At 43.8% G+C, this 20760-nt stretch overlaps 1 long non-coding RNA gene across 1 annotated transcript; it reads left to right on the top strand.

Moving 5' to 3' along the window:
- Nucleotides 1–3860: 3860 nt before the first annotated feature.
- On the top strand, nt 3861–18245 carry LOC309611252. Its single transcript, XR_014234422.1, has 3 exons — nt 3861–10093; nt 10649–10758; nt 13898–18245. It is a non-coding gene; the product is annotated as an uncharacterized lncRNA (long non-coding RNA).
- The last annotated feature ends 2515 nt before the right edge of the window (nt 18246–20760 follow it).

Raw genomic sequence — 20760 nt, 5'->3', positions numbered from 1 at the left:
ACAAAAAATGGAATGACATATTGTTCCATGCTACAATGTGGATGAACCTTGAAAACATTATGCTAAGTGTAAGAAGCCAGACTCAAAAGGCCACATATTGTGTGATTTCATTTATATGTAATGTCCAGAATAGGCCAATCCATAGAGACAGAAAGTAGATTAGTGGTTGCAGAAGCTGGGAAGATGAGGGAATGTGGAGTGACTGCAAATGCATATAGGACTTCTTTTCTGGACTGATGAAAATGTTCTGGTACTAGACAGTGGTGATGGTTGCACAATGTGGTGAATAAGCTAAAAATTGCTGAATTGTACACTTTAGAAGGGTGAATTTTGTGGTTTGTGAATTATACCTAAAAAAAAAAAAAAATGTAGCTATCAAGTGACACCTCTCTCTCCCTGCCTGTCACACCTCTCCACTCATTTCTTAATCTTTTTTCACCTGTATTACTTCAGTCCAAGTATTTCTGTTCTGTATTTTGCAGTTGATAATTTTTAATATGGCAGAAATTTATTTTATTTTTTCCCTGTTACATTTCATCTTGTTGTTTTAGCCCATCTTTTTATCTTTCCAAAATATTACTGAACATGTAATTCTGGCATATGAAAGATCTGTGATATCTTCAAGTTATGTATTATCTATACATTTGACACATGTGTATCTTTCACTAAGACTTTGATTAAAAAGCATTGAATAGGAATTGGTCTTTGACAGATGAGGTATTTTACCTTAACAAAATGTTTCTTGGAAATTAAAACAACCCTATGGTATATATGTGACAATTCTATTATCTGAAGTGATTGGGAATTCGTCTGCTGATTTTCACTCATGGTCGCTTATTTCCTTGCATATTTTGAATTTTGGATTGTGAATTCATGTTTTGCAGGGTTTCATCTGTGAAATTCCTCTGTGATCTCTGGGGAGCAGTACTGTATTTGAATCTCACAGTGCTTTCAGCCTGAGATGTTAATCTCTGACCTGGGGCGAGGTGAGGGCTTACTGAATCATACAGATAGTATAAATTTGAATCCCTAATCTAGATAAAGGTGGAGCCCTCATTGTAAATTATTAGGGGAGATATATTTTCTATCAGAGCTCTGGACAAGATAGATAAGCCACCTTATTATCTCTCTTTGCAAGTGAGCAGACTCTCCCCCCACCCCCACCCCCAGGCATTGTTTTACAGAGGGTAAAAACTTTCAAAGGGCTCCGCTCTATGTGGGAATTATAGTTCCAGTACATGGTGGCCTCAGGCCCTGTTCCTCTCTCTGTTAATGGCCATTACATCTGAAGCTCTTCGGGTCTCAAGACTGACAGTCTCCACTGCCCCCACCACTATCCCACCTCCACCCCACCCAGAACAGCCACAGTATCACTCTTACCTCCTTCTTTGGTTTCATTTTTCTTCTCTTTCTTTTTGGCTGCAGGATTTTCTTTTATTTATTTATTAAAAATATTTTTTTAACATCTTTACTGGAGTATAATTGCTTTACAATGGTGTGTTAGTTTCTGCTTTATAACAGAGTGAATCAGCTATACATATACATATATCTCCATATCCCCTCCCTCTTGCTTCTCCCTCCCACCCTCCCTATCCCACCCTTCTAGGTGGTCGCAAAGCACCGAGCTGATCTCTCTGTGTTATGCGGCTGCTTCCCACTAGCTATCTAGTTTACATTTGGTAGTGTATATATGTCCATGCCACTCTCTCACTTTGTCCCAGCTTACCCTACCCCCTCCCTGAGTCCTCAAGTCCATTCTCTGCATCTGTGTCTTTATTCCTCTCCTGCCCCTAGGTTCAGAACCTTTTTTTTTTTTTTTTTTAGATTCCATATATATGTGTTAGCATACGGTATTTGTTCTTCTCTTTCTGACTCACTTCACTCTGTATGACAGTCTCTAGGTCCATCCACCTCACTACAAATAACTCAATTTCATTTCTTTTTATGGCTGAGTAATATTCCATTGTATATATGTGCCGCATCTTCTTTATCCATTCATCTGTCAATGGACACTTAGGTTGCTTCCATGCCTGGCTATTGTAAGTAGAGCTGCAATGAACATTTTGGTACATGACTCTTTTTGAATTATGGTTTTCTCAGTGTATATACCCAGTAGTGGGATTGCTGGGTCATATGGTAGTTCTATTTTTAGCTTTTTAAGGAACCTCCATACTGTTCTCCGTAGTGGCTGTACCAATTTACATTCCCACCAACAGTGCAAGAGGGTTCCCTTTTCTCCACACCCTCTCCAACATTTATTGTTTGTAGATCTTTTTGATGATGGCCATTCTGACTGGTGTGAGGTGATACCTCATTGTAGTTTTGATTTGTATTTCTCTAATGATTAGTGATGTTGAACATCCTTTCATGTGTTTGTTGGCAATCTGTATATCTTCTTTGGAGAAATGTCTATTTAGGCCTTCTGCCCATTTTTGGATTGGGTTGTTTGTTTTTTTGATATTGAGCTGCATGAGCTGCTTATAAATTTTGGAGATTAATCCTTTGTCAGTTGCTTCATTTGCAAATATTTTCTCCTATTCTGAGGGCTGTCTTTTCATCTTGTTTATGTTTTCCTTTGCTGTGCAAAAGCTTTTAAGTTTCATTAGGTCCCATTTGTTTATTTTTATTTCCATTTCTCTAGGAGGTGGGTCAAAAAGATCTTGCTGTGATTTATGTCACTGAGTGTTCTGCCTATGTTTTCCTCTAAGAATTTTGTAGTGTCTGGCCTTACATTTAGGTCTTAAACTCATTTTGAGTTTATTTTTGTGTATGGAGATAGGGAGTGTTCTAATTTCATTCTTTTACATGTAGCTGCCCAGTTTTCCCAGCACCAGTTATTGAAGGGACTGTCTTTTCTCCATTGTATATTCTTGCCTCCTTTATCGAAAATAAGGTGACCATATGTGTGTGGGTTTATCTCTGGGCTTTCTATCCTGTTCCACTGATCTGTATTTCTGTTTTTGTGCCAGTACCTTACTGTCTTGATTACTGTAGCTTTGGATTTTCTTTTTTTTTTTAAAGTAAAAGTTCAGTTAATATGTTTGAAAGGATGTTCATTATCTTTTATCTGGCATTTCTAGGTGTTTTTATAGCAGGAAGACGTCTAAGTTTCTGAATCTGCTGCACTACCAGAAATGTAGGTCCTGATGATGAAATTCCTCCCTGTTAAACTGGCAAAGATTTAAGAAGGGCATGTGTGAAAGTGAGGGAAGGACTCATATGCAATTGATGGGAGTATAAATTGGTACAGCAATTCCTGAGGGAATTTGGCAATAGTTATCAAAAGTGTGAACACTTTGCATGACTTTTATCTAGGTAGTTCCACTTCTAGAAATTTGTCCTATTGAAATCATCATGGATGTGTGCAAAGTTTCAGCTACAAGGATGTTTGTCATAGCCCAGCATTTCCTAAAATTATAAACTGTCTAAATATCCCAGGAAAGAAAGAAAAAAAGAAAAGAAAAGAAAAAAACAAGGAGGAAGAGGAAGCACTTAGGAAAGAAACTTTCTGAGAAATCTACAGCAAACAAATGTTTAGAGCTCCTAGGTCAGACCACATCTCCTGGCCACCTTTAGTTATAAGGGAAACTGGGAAATGTAGAATTTTATTTGGGTACAAAACCAAGGTTTTCTTAATAAGAAAGAAGGGAGGGATGGACACCATAGCACCTGTTTATATCTATCTATCTATCTATCTATCCATCTTTCTGTCATCTATCTATCTACATCTAGAAAGATAGACACCAAGATCATTTGATGGTCATTCCTTGTTGGTAGAACTTTAAAGATGATTTTTACTTTTTTTTTTTTAAAATGATTAATTCTTAAAGCCTTCACTTATACTCTTTTAATTATTTATTTATTTATTTATTTATTTATTTTTGGCTGTGTTGGGTCTTCGTTTCTGTGGGAGGGCTTTCTCTAGTTGTGGCAAGTGGGGGCCACTCTTCATCGCGGTGCGTGGGCCTCTCACTATCGCGGCCTCTCTTGTTGCGGAGCACGGGCTCCAGACGCGCAGGCTCAGTAGTTGTGGCTCATGGGCCTAGTTGCTCCGCAGCATGTGGGATCTTCCCAGACCAGGGCTCGAACCCGTGTCCCCTGCATTAGCAGGCAGATTCTAGACCACTGCGCCACCAGGGAAGCCCCGATTTTTACTTTTTTATTTTTGCATATTTGATATTCCAAATTTACTTTCAATAAAGCTGTATTATATTTATAAAAAGGAAAAATCATTTAAAAGATGTTATAGCTTTTAAGGACGGGATGGCACATGATGGGGTAAGACCAAAACCAGATGTGGTGTCAGAGAAGCTGTGAGGAGCAGAGAACCAAAAGATCTCAGGAGTAGGGGGTGAAGAAATTTCTGGAGATAGAGCTACTGTAGTTTGTAGGGAATTCTGGCTGTTCTTGCTGGATTTGTTGCTTCCTTGGCTTTTAATTTAGGGAGATTCAAAAATGCTGCCTGATGTCTTAAAGTTGCTGCTTACAACCTAGTTGGAATTTTTAGGGCAGGAGGTAGGACTCTGCAACCCTTACAAGCAGCCCTGCCTATGGAGAGAGAATATCTCAAATATGTGTGTATTTTGCTAAAACCCAGGTAGCTGTTTGACACTGTGTCTGACTTCTTGTGTCAGCTCTTTATTTTACTGATAATGTTCTAAGACCTTCGTGTTGGAGTCCAGCCTCAGAAGGCAGACAAACGTGTCTTCTCCAAGAGGAGTAGGCCATATGGCTATTAGCATCATAGCAGCTGCTTGGTCTTGAGTTTTCTGGCTATAGAAGGATAAACACAATGTGCTGGGAATTTATCTCCTTCACTTGGGTTTATGCAGCTGCTGGCTACCATTTATTGAGTATCTAGTGTATTTTCTCATTCAGTCCTTAAAACCACTTCACAAGGTGAGTATTCATTTTATAAGTAGGAAAACCAAGGCTCAGATGGGTTAAGTAACTTGTCTAAGAACACACAGCTATGACAGTAGGAGAGATGTGACTACAGGTTGTCTGGTTCCAGAGTCTATACAAATAATCATTAGCTATTCTACTATTAGTGTGACTAACCATATGGCTTGCTCCAGACTGTCCTGGTTTTAGCATTTTAAGTCTCACATCCTGAGAAACCCTTCAGTCCCAGGCAAATCCAGATGCTTGGTCACCCCAGCTGCTCACCTTTCTCTCCTCCAATCCAAATCCTGTCATAGTTGAAAGCTTACTTCCGGTCTTGCCTTTTTTCTGAAGGCTTTCCGGACCTCCCCAGCCCCCTTGGAGAGCTCCTTTGGCAATCAGTTCTCTTCCACTGAGCCATTGGTGCTGGCTGTGTTCTTCACACGTGGATGCCTTCAAAGCTCACCTGGCTGCCATTATGGCTGAGTATTTTCCATAATGCCCAGGGCAACAATGGGCACATAATTAGTACCAAAGGAAAAAATCCTAGTGGAATTAATGAGTGAAAAAATGATTAACATCACCTAGAGCAAATGCTTATAGAGTATTGACTGTGAGCAGGCACTGCTAGCTGCTTCAGGAAGTAAATAAGTGAATGTTAAGTAAATGAATAACCGAGTAATGAGAATTAGTGAATCGCAGTCTGGGGTAGAGGCCCGTGCTGTCAGTGATGTCAACAAAGATTAATCAAGGGATGCTGCATCCCAGGCCGAATGGCTGTGGTAACAGCAGTGGTACCCACAGCAGCAACGCCGCTCTGCTTCAGCAGGTCCTATAGTTTACAAACCGTCTCACTCACATGATCTCACGCCTCTGCCTCCCAGCAGACATCAAAGACAAGCAGAGGAGACACGTACATCCCCATTTTATAGGCAAAGAAAGTGAGTCAGAAAGATTCCTCAAGCGAATGATCTAAACCCACGATGGCATAGTGGGGATCCAGAGCCACATCCAGGCCACTGTTGTATTTTGTGGTCTGCATAACTTTCTAAACAGTTGAATTGTGTGGCAACATTTAAAGACTGGGAGATTTCACATAAAAATCTGCATTTCTGGTTCCTCTTGACAAAAAGGAAGATGTGATATCCCTGTTGTCACTTTAGATGAGGCATTGGCTCTCCAGTTCTTATATTTCCAGGACCTTCCTGGCCTATGTTACCTGAGGCAGCACAAGGAAGAGACCAGACAGTAAGCAAAGTACCTCCAGTGCCAGAAGGGCGTGTGGTTATAAGTGACCTTAGGATCCCAAGTGTTGTCCTGTGTTTCAAAGGACCACGATCACATATGGGCAGAATGACTGCATCTACCAAGGCTTTTGCCCACCCCATCCCCATTCAGGAATCTAGATCTTGGCCTTGACTCCTCCTTTTCTGTCATCATTGTCTCCATCCCCCATCTAATTGGCCAAGTCACAAAGCAAACTTTTGATTTTTCCCCAATTAACCTTAGCCTTCAGTAAATGGCAACTCCATCCTTACAGTTACAAAACCTTAGAGCCATTCCTGACACCGTCATACCTACTTGAGCAGAGCTTGGCTCTGCCTCCGAAATATATCCTGAAGCTGCCTACTTCTACTGTCCACCGAGTATCCTCCTAATTGTTCTCCCTGTTTCCACCACTGTCCTGCTGCTGTCTACTACCAAAAGCTGCACAGAAGGATTCTGTTAAAATATAAATGAGATCATGGTCCTCTGCTAAAACCCTCTACAGTTTGCCAATGGAGTAAATCCATTGTCCCTAATGTGGCCCCTGGCTAGTGCACCCTCACCTCCACCTCTCTCCTCCACATTCATTCTGTTCCAGCCCCACTTCCCCCTACCCCACCTCCTGATCCTTGAACACGATAAGCATATTACAGCCTGGGGTCTTCAAAATTGCTGGTGATTTCCGTTTTCTAAGGCTGCATAACAGCTCACCCCAAAACCTAGTGGCTTAAAACAATAATAATCATCTATTATCTCTTATGGTTTCTACGGGATAGGAAACCAGGAACAGCTTAGCTGGGTAGTTCCGGCTCATGGTACTCCACAAGATTACAGTCAGATGTTGGCAGGGGCCGAGTCATCTGAGGCTTGCCTGGGATGGGCAATCTGCTTCCAAGAGGGCTGGCTCACCTGGCTGGCCAGTTAGTGCTGGCTGTTGGCAGGAGGCCTCAGTTCTGCTCCACACGGACCTCACCTTGGGTTTGCAGCAGGATATCTTGAGAACATGAAGGTTGGATTCCCTCAGAGTAAAAACCAAGAGAGCAAGCTGGAAGCTGCAATGCCTTTTATGCCTTAGGCTCAGAAGTCACATACCATCACTTCAAATGGATTCAGTTGGACCCACAGAGCTGCACAAGGGTTTGAAACCAGGAGACAAGGGATTGCGGGCTGCCTTGAAGGAGTCTCTGCCTGGGGTGCTCTTCCTTCAGCAACCGCAGGGCTAACTTTATGTGTCCTTAAGATCCTTGTTCATACGTTCCTTATCAGAGAGGTCTTCATAGACTGCCCCTTATAAAATAACACCCCTACCCTTATAACATTCTTATCGCGCTTTACTTCTCTTCATAGCACTTATCATACCTGAAATTTTCTATTTCTTTGTTTATTGTCCGTCTCTCTCCAGCAGAATGAATCCCAGCATTTAGACCAGTGCCTGGTGCATAGAAGGTACTCAATATTTTTCATATTAATGAATAGTCTATATGCATTAAATATTTGTTGAGAGAATGAAACCTTACCTCTTTAAATACACTTCATCATATCATATCAAGGGCACATACTGTCAGAATGATTTAGTCCCGCTGATGCTGACCTTGATCACCTGGTTGAGGTGGGTTTGTCAGGTTTCTCGTCTGCAGTTACTGAGTTTTTCCCCTTTTCCATCCTGTACTCATTGGAAGGAAGTCACTATGTGCAGCTCACAGTGGAGGGGTGGGGAGTTAACGCTCCACCTCCCTGAGGATGGAGTATCTGCATAATTTATTTGGAATTCTTCTGCACAGGAGATTGTCTTTTCTCCCTCATTTATTAACTTAGTCAATCATTTATATCAGCATGGACTCTTGGGTATTTATTTTATACTTTGGGTTATAATGCAGTCCTACTTTATTTTCTTGCTCAGGTTGCTCCAGCTCTGGCCACTGGGAGCTCCTTCAGCTGGCCCACAGCAAGCTAGATTAGCAGAAGAGGGGGAACTGTTTTTACTCTCAACGTTTCCCCATCAAGGCATGTGGGTTTTTAAAATTTTTTTGAGCACGTCCTTATTTCCTGGTGCTACAAGATGCTCCAGGCTCATCTTGTATATTTTTTACCCCAGTCCTAATGTCTCTAAAGAGCCCTAGTTCCCTTTTCTGGAGAATGATATTGGAAACCACGATCTGTAAGTACACTTCAAAAATGTCCACTTCTCCCCATTTCCTCAGGCACTATCCTAGTCTAGGCCACCACCTCCCTTTGTGGCGACTTGACAACCAGCCAGGGTGTACTGCCTCTACATTTTCTGCTCCTCCCTCCCCATCTGTTCTTCCTACTGCAGGCAGAGGCGTCGTTCTAGGTCCTATATCTGATCATGCCAACCTTTTAATGGACTCCATTGTTCTCAGGTTCAAGTTCAAACTCCTTTGCATCTTTCTTAACCTGGCCCCTGCTCAACCCTCCAGCCTTATATTCTCCCATTGCCCCAACTGGGAGGCTGTATTTTAGATACACTGAACTTTCCTTCATTTCTGTGTCTTTACACATACATCCATACAGCACTTTCACATGGTGGAGAGACAAATTCCTAGCCTAATGATTGTCTGTTACTATGTTAAAGTGTCTCTTTCTCTCTTCTCTTGTTTGGAGTAGAAATATAAAAGGGCCTCTGTGGTATGAAAAGTATATATTTGGTCTTTTCTCCTGGTTCCTGGCACACAGCTCCTAAATCCCGCAGAATTCCCTGGGTAATAGGATTGTCTTTTGTTCTAATGAGGGCACTTCTGGTGGGCCCCTGGCTAGCTTCAGGATGGGGACTGGTTACCAGAAAGACCAAGGCATGATAAGAGGGTTCAAACTTTAAGCCTGTCTCCCAATCTCCAGGGAGAGAAGAGGGGCTGGAGACTGAATTAATTACCAATGACCAATATCAATCAAGCCTGTGAAATGAAGCTTTCATAAAAACCCCTTAACAGTGGGATTTGAAGGGCTTCTGGGGTGGTAAACACATCAAGGTGCTGGGAGGGAGGTGAGGTGCCTGGAGAGGGCAGGGAAGCTCTGTGTGTCGCCCCCATACTTTGCCCTATGCGTCTTTTCCACTTGGCTGTTCCTGAGTTGTATCCTTTGTAATATATAAAGGATATATATACCCATTTATATAATGGGTAAATGTAAGTAAAGTGTTTTCCTGAGCACTGAGCTGTTCTAGTGAATTACTGAAACTGAGGAGGGGTCACGGGAACTCCCGAGTTACAGTTGGTCAGTCAGGAGTAGGGGTGCACCCTGGGACTCGCAACTGGCATCTGAAGTGGAGGTGTCTTGTGAGACTGAGCCCTTCACCTGTGGGGTCTGCACTGACTCCAGCACTTATTGTCAGAACTGAATTGGATTTTAGGCGCCCAGCTGCTATCTGGAGAATTGGAGAGTTGGTTGGTGTGGGGAAAACTCCCGTATATTTGGTGTCAGAAATGTTGAGAGTAAAAACGGTTCCCCATCCTCTGCTAATCTAGCTTGCTATGGGCCAAGCTCCATGCTATGCTCTAGAAATGTGTGTGTGCATATGCGTGTGCTTATGCATGTGTGTGAGATGTGTGTCTCATACACGTGTGAGTTGCATACTCATAAGCAGCTTTTGGCAGGAAAGAGCTCTTTGCAGGAATGAGTTCTCCTCAGGAGGCCCCTTTTGCCTTGTCAGTAACTTTAAACCAGGCGCCCCCATGCTCTACTCATCTCCGGCCCTAGCACACCTTTCAAGTCTTCTGATTACACAATACATTGCCTAACCTGTTGGTTCTTTCCATAGATCAAAGAAGTAGAAATGAAGAATAAGTAATTAACAGATGACCAGATCTTTTCCCTAGCTTTCCCTTCAGTAACCTCACGAACAAACTGTGTCAACAAACTGTATGAACAGATAGCATCAAAAGAGAGGTCACAAGAAGTCAAGCCTGCACGACAAGCCTGCACACAGGTAAGGATGGCGATGACTCAGACCCTCTATCTCAATGATTAACTGAGATTGCTTCCCTTTTTCCCTTAACAAACTTTCATGGCCAAGAAGAATCTTCAGAGGTGGTTTCTGGGGGACACTGAGTTCACCATCTCCCTAGATCGCTGGCATTCTGATTAAAAGCAACTTTCCTTTCTACCAACATTTGCCTCTTTCGAATATTGATTTTTTGAGTGGCGAGCAGCTGGGCCTGATTTGGTAACATGCTTGTTCATGCACATGTGTGTGTGTGCATTCCTGTGTGTATGTGTGTGTGTGTGTGTGTGTGGTCTTGCCTTTTACTGCCCTGTACTTGTGTTTCCCTGCCTTCCCAAGGGGACCCTGTGTCCCATGAGGGCAGACATTCGTACAGCCTTCTGGTCCCAGTGCCTGGGCACACACGTGCAACCTAGAAGATGCACTTTTGTTGCTTAAATTATTAACAGGATGAATGACTAAACCAAAAAACGAATAAATGTCAGGCTGAGTAAATGAATGGATGGATGAATTGATTGTATCTTTCTTATTTGCCCTCAGGGTCAGAAGTGGTTTCCAAATGTTGAAAATTTCAACAGTGAATTGAACTGAACTGAATTTTGAATAGTGGTCAGCAGTCCGCTGGGGACAGGAGTGGTCTTCACGCATTGGTGAGTGTCAACAATCCTGTCTCCCCAGCACACCAGTGGGGAGGAAAGGCCACGTGCAGCAGGTGTGCGAAGGCTGCCTTCAGCTCATGCTGGGGGACTTCTTGGGAAAGTGAGGTTTTCTTTGTGCCTCAAGTATCCAGAGTGCCTGAAAAAGCCACACAGCCAGTCAAGCCTCAGGTGCTTATTTCTGGCTCACCTGGCACATGGATGGCCGGGGAGGCGCTTTGAGAAGGTGAGACTGTAAAGACCATTGGGATCTGAGCAAGTGGAGACGGGGTGAAGGAGGCCGTGGGAGATGGTGGAGCACAGCCCCTGTGGGAGCCAGGAGGGGGCGTGGCCTGAGGGATGGAGTGGGCAGCAAGGTGGCGACGTGCCTTGGACCCTAATTCTGAAGGGCCTTGAATGCCGGGATGAGGAGCCTACAGAGAGCTCTTTTAAAACAGATAATCAAAGAAATGTACCTTTATTTTTTATTACCAAGCAATAAATGTTAATTATAGGAATATTGGAAAATATAGAAAAGAATAAAGATTAAAAAAAACACGTCAGCACGTCACCTAGGGAAAGCGGTTGCTAACATTTTTTTTTCTTTTTTTTTTCTTTATTGGAGTATAATTGCTTTACAATGGTGTGTTAGTTTCTGCTTTATAACAAAATGAATCAGCTATACATATACATATATCCCCATATCCCCTCCCTCTTGCACCTCCCTCCCACCCTCCCTATCCCACCCCTCTAGGTGGTCACAAAGCATGGAGCTGATCTCCCTGTGCTATGCGGCTGCTTCCCACTAGCTAGCTAGTTTACATTTGGTACTGTATATATGTCCATGCCACTCTCTCACTTTGTCCCAGCTTACCCTTCCCCCTGCCTGTGTCCTCAAGTCCATGCTCTGCATCTGTGTCTTTATTCCTGTCCTGCCCCTAGGTTCAGAACCTTTTTTTTTTTTCTTTTTAGATTCCATATATATGTGTTGGCATACAGTATTTGTTTTTCTCTGACTTACTTCACTCTGTACAACAGCCTCTGGGTCCATCCACCTCACTACAAATAACTCAATTTCGTTTCTTTTTATGGCTGAGTAATATTCCATTGTATATATGTGCCACGTCTTCTTTATCCATTCATCTGTCAATGGACACTTAGGTTGCTTCCATGTCCTGGCTATTGTAAGTAGAGCTGCAATGAACATTGTGGTACATGACTCTATTTGAATTATGGTTTTCTCAGGGTATATGCCCAGTAGTGGGATTGCTGGGTCATATGGTAATTCTATTTTTAGCTTTTTAAGGAACCTCCATACTGTTCTCCATAGTGGTGGTATCAATTTACATTCCCACCAACAGTGCAAGAGGGTTCCCTTTTCTCCACACCCTCTTCAGCATTTATTGTTTGTAGATTTTTTGAAGATGGCCATTCTGACTGGTGTGAGGTGATACCTCATTGTAGTTTTGATTTGTATTTCTCTAATGATTAGTGATGTTGAGCATCCTTTCATGTGTTTGTTGGCAATCTGTATATCTTCTTTGGAGAAATGTCTATTTAGGTCTTCTGCCTAATTTTTGATTGGATTGTTTGTTTTTTTAATATTGAGCTGCATGAGCTGTTTATATATTTTGGAGATTAATCCTTTGTCCGTTGATTCAGCAAACAATCTTTTAAAACATGATTTTTAATGGCTACAGAGTATTCCATTGATAATTTATTTAATCAATTCCATATTAATGGTTACTTGATTGTTGTCAGTTTTTCGAAATATAAATAATGTGTTGATGGCATTCTGGTATATACATATCTATGCATGCCTCTGATTATTTCTTAGAGATAAATTTCTAGAAGCAGAATTACTTGGTCAAAGATTCTGCTGATTTCAAAAGCCTTTGGTGCCCTGGGTCCTAGGGAAGTTTTTGAGTAGAAGAGTGATCGGGGAAAAGTCTTTCTTTCCACTTTTGCTGATCACTTTTAACTTTTTTGTGGAAGACGATCCCTGGGGACCCTGCCCAGCCTACACTCCTTTCCTGAGAATGATCCAGGGTCCACTGTCTCTGATGAAGAGGGACTCTCTCCTTCATGATCCTGCCACACACGTCCCTCTCTCCCTCCTCCCTATCCCTGGCCAAGACCTATGGGTCCTGGGGGTTGGTCAGTGCTTGGCAGGGGCTGAGGATGGGACAGGGGGGAGTGGGGCATGTGCTTGTTGAACAGAACTCCCCAGCCCCTTGATAAAATAAGTAAGTTATAAGGATGTAACGTACAGCACAGGGAATATAGCCAATATTTTAAAATAATTTTATAGTGTAATCTATAAAAATATCAAGTCACTATCTTGTACACCTGAAACTAATATAACATTGAAGGCAACAATACCTCAAAAAAAGGGTCCACTCAACACTCACTCCACATCCTGAGGATGGCTGATGCCCTCCCCATGATTTCTGCCAATTCCAGGGCTTATGCATCCTTGAGTCACCTCTGACTCCAATTTCCTGCTTCTTCTGAGCTCTTCAAATCTTCCTTTGCCTCTGCCCCTTCCCTTTGACCCCTCACGATCTACTCTACCACCTCAGGGAAGCTAAATGTCTTGCTCTAGAAAATGTAACTGGCCATCCAGGGATTTATATACGGGGAGTTTTATTGCAGCATCACACAGTGGATAAATTAAGACAGAACATTCCTGTCTTCACAGCCCGCACCCCGACCCTCCTCCCCGCCCCCATAGGCCCAGCCACCCACACTGCTGCTCAGCTCAGCACTCCCCACCCCCTTCCTCCTTCCACCTTAGAGTCTCGGGCTATTTTCCTGAGAGGAAGTTGGGTGCCAGCAAGGTAACATTTACACTCACCCCTCTAGCTTCTGTTCCATGAAGAGTTTTCACACAATGCTGCCCACAGCCTTGGGGCTCCACCCATATTAGGTGGCCTCTGAGGGGCCCAGGACGAAGTTGAGGGAGAAGGGAGAGGAAATATTCAGACCAGGAAGGAGCAGTCATCTTAGTGTGACACCCTGCCCCGTCATGGAAATCCTTCCCGGAATCTGAGTGTTCATGGGAACTGGCACAGAGGCCCCGTCCCAGTAAAGGATGTTTCAGGGCTGGCTTGAGACTGAAGGTGATGTGGTACCTCTCCTCTTTACCTTACAGGGCTATTGAGGGGTCGAATGACATCATGGATAAGAAAATGCCTTATAAAACACCACTTAAATACAAGAGCTTGTCATAGGATGGTTTTTATAGGGAAATACAATTTGAGTTCCAAACAACCACTTTCAAATGAATTCTTGGAACGTAATTGTAGGGGACATCTGTTGTTTTTGGTCTGCCCAATGACCTTTTCCTCTTCTTCTGATAACAATACCACCCACCCCTCTTCCTCTGAGGAAGTGCTCCTCCTCAACTCCAAACTTGTGATACTGCTGGGGCTGCCATTGCATTATCCCACTGCCAGGGCACAGGGATGGACATGTGATGCAGGTTTGGCCAATCATAGTGGTCACCACACTCCACTCACACAATGATTGGTCCATGGGATCCATGACCCTTAAAGTCTGGCCAATCACTGTCCTTCCTGCACATTTTGACATACTTAAGCATGGAGAAAGGCCCTTTCCTTCTGCTGGGGTTTCCTGAGCAGGGAGCTGTTGACAGGCTTGTCTTACCCCTGTCCTGCTTCCCATGGCCACTTAGAAAAAGCTTTCCACAGTAGGAGAGAATCAGGCTGACCTGGGGGTTGATGCTGGGAAGCTGAGTCAAGAGTAGGAGGGAGACTCCTGGTGCATCATTGGAGCCCCTGGTCTCCATCCCCAAGACTGTTACTTTCCTGTCTCCCGACCAACACATCCTCTTCTTTCCTTCTGCTACAGCGAACTTTGTGTCTCTTGTATCTGAAAAAATCCTGATCAACACAAGTTAGCCTATTGTGAGTGGGAGGGGACTGTTCATGAGCCTCAGGCTACTTCGTGTGTGAATATCTTCCTTGTCCAAAGAAATTTGAAAGGTCTCACAGGCAGGAGACTTGGGTTTGACGCAGGGTAGTCAGCCAACAATAAAGACATAACTATTGAATTAAACTGAAATGAACTAGTGATCTTTACAAAGAAAGCCTGTATCTGCCTTACTTTCGTTTCAGAGCACAGTGGGGTATAAAAAGCAACATAAAATAGTTGGGTGAGTCAATGAATAGATCCATAATTAAATTAAGGAAAGCTCCTTGTTCATTCACTTTATCTCTAACTAGAGGCAATTCTGTTCACTACACAGGCTCAAGAGGCAAGGCCTGTGTGCTGTGGGGAAGAGGCAAGGGAAATTGGAACTTTTTTTTCTGTTCTGGGATCTTGTTTTGAACATTGCTTAAAAGACTGGTTCTTATCCAGGTACTGGTAATCATTTCTTGAGATTTCTGCCAAGAGAAGATGTGAACTGTAGATTGGACCCGTTGAATGGAATGTGGAGTTTGAGGACACACAGCGATAGGTAAAGGGGTGCAGTTTCTGGGTAGAGGTGGGAGCACCAGCTGGCAGGCAGCCCAGCACAGCTCATTTTTTTGGAAAAATCAAAACAGAACAGCGTCGCCCACAGTGTAACATAACTTCAGCAAGGAAGTGCGGCAAGGAGCCAGAAGGAGACAGATGAAGCATTTCAGGAGCTAGGACGATGCTTGGGAATTTTAGATTGCTTCGCCCTAGTAGCAAAAGTTAAATGAATACGTTTCAATTAAAGTCTGGCCTTATGAACCTAGATTTATCCTTCCGTTGAAGGTTAATAAAATGTTTCATATAATGGGCTTGTGAATAAGTATTCCCTCATCACAGAAGCTGCAGAGTCCCTGAGGTCTGAGCAAGAGCTAAGTGGTGGTCAGAGGGAGCAGGCAGAGCTGGTATGCACAGCGCTCTGAAGCTGCCAGTTCTGGCTCTAACCACTTGCCTGTCCGGGGACCTCGTTCTCTATTTTTCTCATCTGCAAAGTGCCCTTCTTGCATCACAGAGTTGTTTTAAAGATCAGATGCAATAGTGGATGAAAATATATTTTGAAAACTGTAAATAACTACAGAAATATAAGATCTACCTAGGGAGAGGGGAAATCGACTCCAAGAAGAAAAACTATAGAGTCTAATAGGAAACTAAAACCAGGGTCTGAACAATAGAGAAAAGAGAGAAGGACTTTAGAGGACCAGTATTGCCCACCCAGGAGGATGCTACTTTTTGCTGACCTGTTGGAATACAGGTTGTTATTAGGATCCAGGCAGAGTGTTGCAAGGGTTAACGGCCTGGACAGACCCTAGAGCCAGACTGTCTGGGTTCAAACCCCAGCTTCACTCTTTATCAGCCACATGACTTTGGTTGGGACACAGCTTCTCTGTCTCAATTTCTTTATCTTTAAAATGGGTATAACTACACCCAACTCAGAGGATGGTTGTGAGACGTAAGTGAATTCATTCATGTAAAGTACTAGGAACAGTGTCTGGTACATAATAAGTGCTCAGTAAATGGGCTATCATTATTTATTATCCGGTAGTAGTCCTGGCCTTGCTAATAATTACTTGTGTGATCTTAGGTGGATTACTGGACATGTCTATGATAAGATGATGCAGCAGGATTCTCAACACTGGCACTATTGACATTTGGGGCCAGATAACACTTTGTTGTGGGTTGTGGTCCTGTGCACTTAGGATGTTTGACAGCACCCCTGGCCTCTGCCCACTAGACGCGGGGGCAAAATTACCCTCAGCTGAGGACACAGGACCACAGGACTAGAGGCAGAGTTCCTCAGCTAGGAATCTATAGACCTTGGGGGTCCCAAAGATGAGTTGAGAGGTTTGTGAACCTCCTGAAATGGTATGTGAACTTTTTGTGTGTATGTGCACACGTGCACGTGTGAGATGTACAGGTGAGTGAGCTCAGATGCATTTTTCTCAGGGGAGAGCTCCAGTTTTATCAGGATCCCAAGGCAGTTTGTGACCCTAAAAAGTCTTCAACCACTGGCCCTGAGTCCCTTCTAGCTCTGATGTAAAGCTAGTCTACCCTTCAGTCACTGTGGGAAGTCCCCTGGTCTTTCTCTCTGAGCCTTTCTGATAACTCTCCTGCCTCCAACCCCCCTTTCTCCTCCAACCAGCCCCTCCCTTCTCTCCCATGTCCATGACTTCAGGGGATTTTCTTGGGAAGTCTGAGTACACTCTCCAAACAGCTAGCTGCTCCGTGCCTGCCCCCACTGCGCGCCCTCTCAGCTGTGAGCAGATGACAGTGGAAGGTGGCAGGCTGGAGAAGTGTGGCTGGGGAGACGCAGGATGGGGGGGTCATAGGACCCCTCTTTCCGGGTAGCTTCAGTCCTGTGCTGGCTTTGTTCATGCCCCTTCCTTGCAGGTGTTCTGGTCCTTGTCACCAGAGCCAGCAGCTTCTTGCCCAATGTCACTCTGCTGGAGAGCTAATATATATTTTAAAAATTTTATTGAAGTATAGTTGATTTACAATGTTGTGTTTAATTGCTGCTGTACGGCCCAGTGATTCAATTATACATGTATATATTCTTTTTCATATTCTTTTCCATTATGGTTTATCACAGGATATTGAATATAGCTCCCTGTGCTATACAGTAGGACCTTGTTGTTTATCCATTCCCTATATAATAGTTTGCATCTGCTAATTCCAAACTCCCAATCCTCCCCCACCTCTGCAGCCACAAGTCTGTTCTCTATGTCTGTGAGTCTGTTTTTGTTTCGTAGATATGTTCATTTGTGTCATATTTTAGATTCCACATATAAGGGATAGCATATGGTATTTGTCTTTCTCTTTCTGACTTACATTACTTAGTATGATAATCTCTAGGTCCATCCATGTTGCTGCAAATGGCATTATTTCATTCTTTTTAGTGGCTGAGTAATATTCCATTGCGTGTGTGTGTGTGTGTGTGTGTATACACACACACACCACATCTTCTTTATCCATTCATGTTGATGGACATTTAGGTTGTTTCCATGTCTTGGCTACTGTAAACAGTGCTGCTATGAACACAGGGGTGCATGTATCTTTTCAAATTACAGCTTTGTCTGGTATATGCCCAGGAGTGGGATTGCTGGATCATATGGCAACTCTACTTTTAGTTTTTTGAGGACACTCTATACTGTTTTCCATAGTGGCTGCACCACCAACAGTGTAGGGGTGGAGAACTAGTCTTTCTGCTGCTGCTGGGGTGGGACAGGAGCCTATCGTGTCTGTGGCGGCAGTGAGGCCCACCCCAGGAGCTCTTCATGCCACGCAATCGGACTGACTCCTCAGTCTCCCATTAAGAACTTGGCTCTTGACCAAAGAAGTCTATTCTCCTGCCAAATTGAATCTGAACCTTCAGTTAGACTGGATCAGGAGTGGAGAGAAGGGAAAGGAGGCCAAGGCACTCGAAGGGTTCTGATCGTGTCATGGTTTAAATAAACGAATGAGGAGCTGGATGAGAAAAGCAACTATTCAAACACTATCAGCCCATGCAGGTTGCCCTCTAAGGAGTTAGGCATCCATATGGGGGTGTTTCTGCTCTCTGCTCCTAAAGCTAGAGTTCGGAAGGAAAGCACCCACCGAAGACAAATCCCTTCCCCTTCCCTCAGCATCACCATGGCTCTTGGAAGTTGGGTACTGGGTCTCCAACCTACAGCAAACCAGATGGTGGGTGATGCTGAGAGGGCAGGTTTTATGGTAAGGAGAGAAGATGGTAGACAGCCCAACAGTGGGGCAGTGGCAGCAAGTCTAAGAAAACAGGCCTAATAACCAAAAAAGCAGAGTGAGCTGGGCTAGTCAGCATAGGGAAAGGTAACACCTTGTTCGTGTCATCAACTCTGAGGGCAGCCATCTGTCACAGGCCAGGATGCAAACACATGTTCAACAGAATGGTCCTTACCCAAGAACATATTTCATTTAAAAAAAATGGAAAAGTGTGTACGTTCATTGAGGAGAGTTTCCGGAAAACTGGTTTGAACACAGAGGATTCGGAAAGAACGAGGGCTTGGGAGCCTGGGATGGATAAGGGGTACCAGCAGGAAAAAAGGTGCAGCCGTGAGAGTGGGGAGGCACCCAACTGAGCCTCCATGTTTTGCCAAGTGTTCTCCCTGACTATTCATCCCCCGATTCACCTAACCCTCTGCCTCTGCTCCCAGATGACTTTGAGCTATGGGACCTTGGGCCGTGACGTCCTCAGGGAAAGGGTAGTCAATTAACCAACACTTTGGGCTTCTGTGGTTCAGACACAGACCCTATGTCGTGCTCCCTACTCTTCTCTGACAGCACTGCCCCAGCAAGTTCATGTCCAGGACCAGGCCAGCCCTACTGTTTGTGAACTGAGTGACTCACGGGGCTAATAACAGGATTCTTGTGAGAACTTATTATATCCCTTGGGGCTGAAGACTGTAACACTTGAGACTACACTGAACAGACAGAGCTAATATGGTTGTGCCGATTTCAGAGGTAAAGAAATTGGATAAGCAGGAGAGAGGGCGGTAATAAGATGAATATATTCTGAAATCAGACTTAGGGAAGCTGGGGGCGGCATCATTTGATGTCCATGACCAGAAACCAAAGCTTATGTTCTCATGCTTATGCTACTCCAGAGATTCATGCCGTCTCCTGGAATGAATCAGCTGTATCTTCCTAATCTGGAATCAGAATGAAACCATCTACCTCCTTGGGTGGTGGGAACATGGAGTGGCTGGGAACCAAGGGCTTGAAGATCCAAGGGGAGATTTGTAGACTATGTGTCTCCTCGTCTTGTCCACGACTAGCCTACACTTGACCTAAGATCCGTGAACGAAGGAGAGCCTATGTTCTGTAACCAGCAGAGGTCTGAAGACTAACTGAAAAAGTACATGGGATGCCAGGATTTGGGGTGAAAGAGACTTCATATCAGACCAGAGCAGTGCTTTTGAATTAAATGGTGAACCAGAGGCTTTGGGGACTTAGGAGCTCAGATAACATTTTAGGAAAACCACCACCACAAGATACCTGGGAGCCTTCCATGAAAACAGGAGTTAAATAAATTAGTCAGAGTATTCCAGAGAAACGGGACCAGTAGGATGTCTATATCTGTATCTATTTCTATCTATCTATCTTTATTGAGAGAGATTTATTTTAAGGAATTGGCTCATGCAATTGTGGAGGCTGGTGAGTCCAAAATCTGCAGGGCAGGCCAGCAGGCTGGAGACCCAAGGAAGAGCTGCAGCCCAAAGGCCATCTGTTGGGAGAATTCCTTCTTGCTTAGGGAGGTGAGTCCTCTTTCTATTAAGTAAGGTCTTCAACTGATTGGGTGAGGCCCACCCACATTATGGAGTGTCATCTACTTTACTCAAAGTCCACCAGTTTAAATGTTAATCTCATTTAAAAAAACATACTTTCACAGAAACATCCAGAGTAATGTTTGACAAACTATCTGGACTTTGTGCCCCAGCCAAGTTGCCACATAAAATTAATCATCACAAAGTGAAAATGCACAGCTGAGACTACTGGTCTGTGGAAAGACCCTATTGGCTGTGTAAGGCTTGGGAACATGAGAGTAGCCTCTGATGGACTCCAGGTGACCTCATGTTCAGCCTCTCACTGGGTGGGAGATAGGAGAAATTTCCTTCGTCTGCCTCTTGCATGTCCAAGTTCATATTCTTTCCTCTTGATTTAGGATGGTAAAAGAAGCCTGAATTTGCTCAGTAAGTTGTCTGTAAAGTTCCCATCTCTAGCCTGAGCTTGAACGTAGAGTCCTAATGAGGTAACTTGGCCACTTGACATCAAGGTATTTGGAACTGATTTTCTTTGCCAATGTAACACATGGCAACCATTGGACAATAATTTTATGCTTATGTGCAGCCCAACTGTGAACAATGTGGGCAGTGTTATGAATTCATGAATAGAAGCCCTGGCGCTGTAACTGCCCAGTGCCTATCTCCCAGGCATGGAAAAAGGAGCCCTTCTTTGGGGCAGAAGTGGCGGAACAGTCTTAGCAATTCTACTCACAAAGCTGAGGGTGGAAACGTCAATAGATGG

This window comes from Balaenoptera borealis (genome assembly GCF_965194805.1).
Source record: "Balaenoptera borealis genome assembly, chromosome: 14".
Taxonomy (NCBI): domain Eukaryota; kingdom Metazoa; phylum Chordata; class Mammalia; order Artiodactyla; family Balaenopteridae; genus Balaenoptera; species Balaenoptera borealis.
The sequence above is the reverse complement of the archived record's forward strand: the minus strand, read 5'-3'. Positions and strand labels throughout refer to the sequence as shown.